Consider the following 9,573-nt stretch of genomic DNA (forward strand, 5'->3'; position numbering starts at 1 on the left):
TTTACCGAATCCCCCGACGATTTGAACACATTTAACGATATGAAGTAGGAGTAATGCTTGTAAACCAAGTTGAGTATTGGTCAGTTAATCTAGCCGGGGGAGGGGACTAGTATTTTGGAACAACATAAAGATTGTATAACAATTACACCCAGAACAACGAGAAAAAATATCTGTAAAAACAGTCAAACGTTTCGTTGTGTTGCAAAAACTTTTTGGCCTTGCCCTCAATCTTCGAATCCCATTCCTCAAATTTGAAAAAAGGACCATTATTTGAGTATTTCTAATAACTCTCTTTTGGTGATTCTTCCCCCCTAAAATAAGGCCAAAGCATCTAGAAATGCATCCAATTAAATCTTTTACCCCATCTCTACAGACGCTCACAGACACCAAGGTAAAGAGGAATTGTACCGATCAGACCAACCGATTCAAGGTAAGTGCATTCTTGAAATAGTTGCCACCTTTAACAATAGAGTATTCTGATTTCTTTGCTACAGAGCATTGCTCATCAGATTTGCCTGATATTTGCTCTGATTATGTCTCTATTTTTTTCTGAACTTGTCGACTTTTGGTAATTTATAATGCTGGCTTTATTTTGAGGCTTTGTATATATTGGAATGATTTTGCTTTTCCATAAAACAATTGAAACAACCTCCCAAAATTCTGGTCATGTCTGCAATCACTAGTCATCATGTGAGACTGCTTCATGAATCTTTTTAACGAAAACAATTCCATTCATAAAACGTGTTTTTTATATGTTCGTTTACTGGGGTACCGTGTTCGTTTACTTGAATTCCGTCTTAGACTGTCACCCGTAGGATTTGAAATTAGCAACTACGACATCGGTGTTCACGACAAGTGTCGTGGTTACATCTTCGAAATCGAAAACCACTATACAATTTTTTTTCTGAAAGCAACACTGGCAGATTACACCGAACTTGAAAAGATTGCAGCGCTATTTCAATTTGACACTTGTGTGGAAATCGCGGTCCTATGGATTCTGGGTGATAAATGCAATATCGCAGTTGATTGCTTAAAATGAACTATGAGTGAAAAAAGCCATGAATTCCATTTTTTTTACCAAATCCCTCGACGATTTGAACACATTTAACGATATGAAGTAGGAGTAATGCTTGTAAACCAAGTTGAGCTTTGGTCAGTTAATCTAGCCGGGGGAGGGGACTAGTATTTTGGAACAACATAAAGATTGTATAACAATTACACCCAGAACGGCGACAAAAACAAATCTCTGTAAAAGCAGTCAAACGTTTCGTTGTGTTGCAAAAACTTTTTGGCCTTGCCCTCAATCTTCGAATCCCATTCCTCAAATTTGAAAAAAGGACCATTATTTGAGTATTTCTAATAACTCTCTTTTGGTGATTCTTCCCCCCTAAAATAAGGCCAAAGCATCTAGAAATGCATCCAATTAAATCTTTTACCCCATCTCTACAGACGCTCACAGACACCAAGGTAAAGAGGAATTGTACCGATCAGACCAACCGATTCAAGGTAAGTGCATTCTTGAAATAGTTGCCACCTTTAACAATAGAGTATTCTGATTTCTTTGCTACAGAGCATTGTTCATCAGATTTGCCTGATATTTGCTCTGATTATGTCTCTATTTTTTCTGAACTTGTCGACTTTTGGTAATTTATAATGCTGGCTTTATTTTGAGGCTTTGTATATATTGGAATGATTTTGCTTTTCCATAAAACAATTGAAACAACCTCCCAAAATTCTGGTCATGTCTGCAATCACTAGTCATCATGTGAGACTGCTTCATGAATCTTTTTAACGAAAACAATTCCATTCATAAAACGTGTTTTTTATATGTTCGTTTACTGGGGTACCGTGTTCGTTTACTTGAATTTCCGTCTTAGACTGTCACCCGTAGGATTTGAAATTAGCAACTACGACATCGGTGTTCACGACAAGTGTCGTGGTTACATCTTCGAAATCGAAAACCACTATACAATTTTTTTTCTGAAAGCAACACTGGCAGATTACACCGAACTTGAAAAGATTGCAGCGCTATTTCAATTTGACACTTGTGTGGAAATCGCGGTCCTATGGATTCTGGGTGATAAATGCAATATCGCAGTTGATTGCTTAAAATGAACTATGAGTGAAAAAAGCCATGAATTCCATTTTTTTTACCAAATCCCTCGACGATTTGAACACATTTAACGATATGAAGTAGGAGTAATGCTTGTAAACCAAGTTGAGCTTTGGTCAGTTAATCTAGCCGGGGGAGGGGACTAGTATTTTGGAACAACATAAAGATTGTATAACAATTACACCCAGAACGGCGACAAAAACAAATCTCTGTAAAAGCAGTCAAACGTTTCGTTGTGTTGCAAAAACTTTTTGGCCTTGCCCTCAATCTTCGAATCCCATTCCTCAAATTTGAAAAAAGGACCATTATTTGAGTATTTCTAATAACTCTCTTTTGGTGATTCTTCCCCCCTAAAATAAGGCCAAAGCATCTAGAAATGCATCCAATTAAATCTTTTACCCCATCTCTACAGACGCTCACAGACACCAAGGTAAAGAGGAATTGTACCGATCAGACCAACCGATTCAAGGTAAGTGCATTCTTGAAATAGTTGCCACCTGTAACAATAGAGTATTCTGATTTCTTTGCTACAGAGCATTGTTCATCAGATTTGCCTGATATTTGCTCTGATTATGTCTCTATTTTTTCTGAACTTGTCGACTTTTGGTAATTTATAATGCTGGCTTTATTTTGAGGCTTTGTATATATTGGAATGATTTTGCTTTTCCATAAAACAATTGAAACAACCTCCCAAAATTCTGGTCATGTCTGCAATCACTAGTCATCATGTGAGACTGCTTCATGAATCTTTTTAACGAAAACAATTTCATTCATAAAACGTGTTTTTTATATGTTCGTTTACTGGGGTACCGTGTTCGTTTACTTGAATTTCCGTCTTAGACTGTCACCCGTAGGATTTGAAATTAGCAACTACGACATCGGTGTTCACGACAAGTGTCGTGTTACATCTTCGAAATCGAAACCCACTATACAATTTTTTTTTCTGAAAGCAACACTGGCAGATTACACCGAACTTGAAAAGATTGCAGCGCTATTTTAATTGGACACTTGTCTGGAAATGGCGGTCCAATGGATTCTGGGTGATAAATGCAATATTGCAGTTGATTGCTTGAAATGAATTATGAGTGAAAAAAGCCATGAATTCCATTTTTTTTTACCGAATCCCCCGACGATTTGAACACATTTAACGATATGAAGTAGGAGTAATGCTTGTAAACCAAGTTGAGTATTGGTCAGTTAATCTAGCCGGGGGAGGGGACTAGTATTTTGGAACAACATAAAGATTGTATAACAATTACACCCAGAACAACGAGAAAAAATATCTGTAAAAACAGTCAAACGTTTCGTTGTGTTGCAAAAACTTTTTGGCCTTGCCCTCAATCTTCGAATCCCATTCCTCAAATTTGAAAAAAGGACCATTATTTGAGTATTTCTAATAACTCTCTTTTGGTGATTCTTCCCCCCTAAAATAAGGCCAAAGCATCTAGAAATGCATCCAATTAAATCTTTTACCCCATCTCTACAGACGCTCACAGACACCAAGGTAAAGAGGAATTGTACCGATCAGACCAACCGATTCAAGGTAAGTGCATTCTTGAAATAGTTGCCACCTTTAACAATAGAGTATTCTGATTTCTTTGCTACAGAGCATTGCTCATCAGATTTGCCTGATATTTGCTCTGATTATGTCTCTATTTTTTTCTGAACTTGTCGACTTTTGGTAATTTATAATGCTGGCTTTATTTTGAGGCTTTGTATATATTGGAATGATTTTGCTTTTCCATAAAACAATTGAAACAACCTCCCAAAATTCTGGTCATGTCTGCAATCACTAGTCATCATGTGAGACTGCTTCATGAATCTTTTTAACGAAAACAATTCCATTCATAAAACGTGTTTTTTATATGTTCGTTTACTGGGGTACCGTGTTCGTTTACTTGAATTCCGTCTTAGACTGTCACCCGTAGGATTTGAAATTAGCAACTACGACATCGGTGTTCACGACAAGTGTCGTGGTTACATCTTCGAAATCGAAAACCACTATACAATTTTTTTTCTGAAAGCAACACTGGCAGATTACACCGAACTTGAAAAGATTGCAGCGCTATTTCAATTTGACACTTGTGTGGAAATCGCGGTCCTATGGATTCTGGGTGATAAATGCAATATCGCAGTTGATTGCTTAAAATGAACTATGAGTGAAAAAAGCCATGAATTCCATTTTTTTTACCAAATCCCTCGACGATTTGAACACATTTAACGATATGAAGTAGGAGTAATGCTTGTAAACCAAGTTGAGCTTTGGTCAGTTAATCTAGCCGGGGGAGGGGACTAGTATTTTGGAACAACATAAAGATTGTATAACAATTACACCCAGAACGGCGACAAAAACAAATCTCTGTAAAAGCAGTCAAACGTTTCGTTGTGTTGCAAAAACTTTTTGGCCTTGCCCTCAATCTTCGAATCCCATTCCTCAAATTTGAAAAAAGGACCATTATTTGAGTATTTCTAATAACTCTCTTTTGGTGATTCTTCCCCCCTAAAATAAGGCCAAAGCATCTAGAAATGCATCCAATTAAATCTTTTACCCCATCTCTACAGACGCTCACAGACACCAAGGTAAAGAGGAATTGTACCGATCAGACCAACCGATTCAAGGTAAGTGCATTCTTGAAATAGTTGCCACCTTTAACAATAGAGTATTCTGATTTCTTTGCTACAGAGCATTGTTCATCAGATTTGCCTGATATTTGCTCTGATTATGTCTCTATTTTTTCTGAACTTGTCGACTTTTGGTGATTTATAATGCTGGCTTTATTTTGAGGCTTTGTATATATTGGAATGATTTTGCTTTTCCATAAAACAATTGAAACAACCTCCCAAAATTCTGGTCATGTCTGCAATCACTAGTCATCATGTGAGACTGCTTCATGAATCTTTTTAACGAAAACAATTCCATTCATAAAACGTGTTTTTTATATGTTCGTTTACTGGGGTACCGTGTTCGTTTACTTGAATTTCCGTCTTAGACTGTCACCCGTAGGATTTGAAATTAGCAACTACGACATCGGTGTTCACGACAAGTGTCGTGGTTACATCTTTGAAATCGAAAACCACTATACAATTTTTTTTCTGAAAGCAACACTGGCAGATTACACCGAACTTGAAAAGATTGCAGCGCTATTTCAATTTGACACTTGTGTGGAAATCGCGGTCCTATGGATTCTGGGTGATAAATGCAATATCGCAGTTGATTGCTTAAAATGAACTATGAGTGAAAAAAGCCATGAATTCCATTTTTTTTACCAAATCCCTCGACGATTTGAACACATTTAACGATATGAAGTAGGAGTAATGCTTGTAAACCAAGTTGAGCTTGGTCAGTTAATCTAGCCGGGGGAGGGGACTAGTATTTTGGAACAACATAAAGATTGTATAACAATTACACCCAGAACGGCGACAAAAACAAATCTCTGTAAAAACAAATTTGAAAACATAAAAAGTCAATGGGCTGAGGTAATAGCTCAATAATAAATCAGGTGATTACCTCATCATAATATTCGAAATAATTCTTATATAAGGATCTTTGATTGCTATCCCTTTGATAACTATCAAACATCGCGAAGTTTAGTACCATAATGGTGGCTTGAAAACATGTAACAAGTGAATGGGCTGAAACATATGTGCAGAAAAACTGATATGTGGTCAAACCTAAAAAAACTGAAATTTTACTTGATATTTTTACCCTCGGGTATGCTTGTAATCGAATGAAAGGGACCATTTAGTCTGATTTCTTTTTCTTTCCCATCGTAATCTTGAGCCCAGTTTAAGGTTAAGTAGACAGAACTACGGAGCAAAACTGCACCCTTAATTTCATGTCACGTGACCCCCAGTGATTCATTTTGCCGATTTTGTCCTGAGACCCTCTGTCCATGATGGACTACGCGCGTACATAGTTGCGCAAAGGAACCCCAACCCAACCCAAACCAGACAAACAAAGTTGCTAAAAGCCATAATCCTTCGAGCTGACTCCGCCTTTTAAAACACACCCTTCCACCATGTGGCAATTGTGGTATCCAGGTTAGTTCCCGGTCATGCCTGAACCCAAACGACTGTTTTGTGGAAGGTAATGCCTTAAGGTGCCCTCTGACTACGTTCCATTATTCTGCTATGGACGTGTAAGTAATACCTGGTCACAACCCAAACAGCCGACCAGTCAGCACATGTATGTAAACAAAGGAGTAGCCACGCCCCCAAATCACACCGCTACTCCATGAGGTGATTTTTGTCTCCAGGTCAGTTACCCGTCATGTCTGAACCTGTACAACCTGTGCGACTGATTTATTGTAGCTAATGGATCACCGAGGTCCCCCCTAACTAAATTCCATTATTCTGCTGCGGAAATATAACCAAAACAGCAGAGAACAGTCACCACATGTCTGTCCACAAGGAGATCCAGTTTCTGATAGAGACCACATGGGCTCCTGAGAGGTGACTGATCTTTTATAAGAATTTATAAGAATTATAACTCGGCGGTGACTGGGATCTAGCCAATGGGATTTTACAGGCTTCTGGTGTATGCTAGGGATGAGAATTACAAGAAATGTCTGCCAAGTGGACCCATTAAGAAAAAGTCTTCAAAAATTCGTGGAGAAAAAGAAAAACAAGAGGAACGCGTAAAGAGGCGCTTATTATTCATACGTAGAAACGGTATTATACAAAGTCACTTTATCCAGAGTGGGCAAAACACGGCCACTGTCTCAACGGTATAGACTACCGTAAACCAAACTCACTTTTAGCACTCTGCAAAGGCCGCAGAAATTAGGCTTCGTACCTCCATAATTTCATACGTAAGACTAAGACTTTTTTTCTTTTTCAGAATGTGGCGCCGTTCCATGTCTTCCAGGGTACTACTGCCATCCTGTCGTAAAACTCTGTATTCCCGAACAGGTGAATGCTCAACTGCTTAGAGAATAGCAGAATTAAAGTCGTTGTCCAGGGTTAAGATGGACATGTACAATGGAAAAGGAAATGGAAAACATAGAGCTTCATTGAGTTCGAAACATTGTATTTTGACATTGTTCTGACTTTCTTCTGACGCCGAAAAAAATTCCTCTAAGCTCTCCACGCTATTTCAAACTGTTTTAGGACATCAAATAAGCTGTTTTCCGAAAACAACGCAAACATCATTTGAAATTCATAAGGATATCGCTCTAATAAACAAACACTCTCTATTGGTTAACGGAATTCCATTAAATTGGCATTCTGCACGAAGCACAGCTTAGGCCTAAAGCGTAGCTTAGATGTATATCTCGTCTGTGGTTTAGGTTTTAAATTAAAACGACTTGATAGGTTGTATGTCAGTAAAATATTAATTTAAGTGGTGTTTGTCAGATTTGTAATGTTTTAACATTTTGCACGGACCAGTAGAAGGGAATCTTCAGGAAAACAACTCCCCAGTCTCTTTGTACACCGTGACCACGTGGAACCCAAGGTGGCCCAAATGCTTTCACTTTTCAGAATTAAATTTCGTTAGATCTCCGTAATATTTTTGAGATAATTTGAAACTTGCTGAAACTTTCTCAACTTCCTTGTATTTTCCTTAAAAAAACTGTCAATGAAATTCACAGGGCTAGCCATGAAACGGAATGGCGGAATTTTGGGGGATCATGGGCTGGCACGCCCCCCCTGCCCATGTCACCCCCCCCTTAAAATCTGTAATCTCCGTTGAAATGCAGCTAGATGCGTCCCCCTTCTCGAGACTGTTAGCCCTAGTTAGGCCAATGAAATAGATATTTTTACTTCCTCATAGCATGTGTCCCACGTTCGCCTCCTTTTGAAAATGTTTATGCGTATAACGTGGCGTACTTATCACTCAGTGATGTAAGATATGTGAGACAGATGTACATCTCTAATAGGCCTATATATTACGCTCCTGCAGAACCTTACACCAATACCAGTGTAATAAGTGGCCTTTTAAAATCTCGGTTGGGACAACATTGGCCGACGCCTCCCACTTAGACCTCAAATCCCTTGAGACGATGACTATAGACCAACCTGCTGAAGAGGATGTAGCCCTTTTTAGACCCTCTATGACGCCATACAAATAGACGACGCCAAATAATCCCTTGGGCTGCACTTGCAATGGCATGGGGCACAAACAGATGTTTTCATTAACTTTCAGGTACGGATTAAGGGCTTACTCACAAACCACCTTTTAGTGATCATTTGGGCGAATAGCTATCCGGTAACTCTATGTATTGTACATTCAATCTGATTTTCGCAAAATCCATTCAACAGAGAGGGCTCTTTTAAAAATGACATTTTAGAAGCCCTCGACAATCATCAGGATGTTACCTTAGCTCTTTTGGACTTATCGTCCGCGTTCGACACGATTGCTCATTATATTTTGTTGCAACGCCTAAACAAACGATTTGGTTTTACTGGTCAGGCATTTCAATGGTTTGAATCTTAACTTGTTGACCTAAAACAGATTATTAAAATAGAAGTATCGGCATGAAACTATGGACTACTACAGGGTACTATACTTTGTTCGGTTTTATTTGGTCTTTACTGCACGCCACTCGAGGATGTTTTTAGTAAATACAATCATCATGGTTTATGCAGATGATACACAAATGTATTGTACGTAAAGCTGGTAAATTGAATACTACACTAACCGAACAATGCCTAGGCGAATTTATTTTTTGACTGATTTTAAGCGATGATAGGACCGACGTTTTGCATATTCACCCTAAGTTCCGTAATTCTTCGAAACTGGATTCTATTCGCATTGGCCAAGTCTACGTAAGTCCAACCGAGTCGTCAGTAAGGAACCTTGGTTTTCATCTTGAATCAGTTATTTCACTGTCTGGTCATATTTCCTCAATTTGCAAGTCTGCATCATTTGCTTTGCATCGTATCAGCCGGAGATTTGTCCATGCTATCGTTACGTCTCGATTGGACTATTTTCTTTCATCATGCACCTAATTAATTAAATAAAGCGCCCCCAGCCATTTAGAATGCAGCCGCACGCTTGCTATGCCGTTCTCCAAAATCTTCACATATAACCCCGTTCTCTGTTCTCTGCATTGGCTCCTTGTTGCACATCGAATTGACTTCAAAAATTTTAGTCATGGTTTACAAGATAGTTCATGAAGAGACAACTTCTTACTCAATAAGCTGGAGTTTTGGGGGTAATTTCACGCCAAAGCCCAAAACAATGACAATAAATCAACATAGTTTTTAATCTGTACAGGTGGGAACGATATAAGCTGGCTTTACCTGAACGAGATGTTCATCAGGGTTCAATTTACTCGGTCAAATTCGGCTTACCTCTTCCTTGCATATTGCACGCATAGCATGAACACTGGCTGCCTAGCCTAAAGCAGGACGGCAGCATTTCCATTAGGGGTCGTCAAAGGTTTCCATAATTTTCACCGTAGTGTACGCAGCGCAGGGCCTACTATTTTTCAAGGCCCCCCTCCCCAGAATTCTGC

General features: G+C 38.7%; 1 long non-coding RNA gene across 1 annotated transcript; it reads left to right on the top strand.

Moving 5' to 3' along the window:
- The first annotated feature begins 3,548 nt into the window (after nucleotides 1-3,548).
- LOC147797743 (uncharacterized) lies at nucleotides 3,549-8,596 on the top strand. The gene is made up of 3 exons (XR_015426871.1): nucleotides 3,549-3,656; nucleotides 4,676-4,732; nucleotides 6,954-8,596. It is a non-coding gene; the product is annotated as an uncharacterized LOC147797743 (long non-coding RNA).
- Nucleotides 8,597-9,573: the final 977 nt, after the last annotated feature.

Source organism: Acanthaster planci, linkage group LG10 (genome assembly GCF_054643075.1).
Source record: "Acanthaster planci isolate LZ-2023a linkage group LG10, COTS_SCS, whole genome shotgun sequence".
NCBI classification, from domain to species: Eukaryota; Metazoa; Echinodermata; class Asteroidea; order Valvatida; family Acanthasteridae; genus Acanthaster; species Acanthaster planci.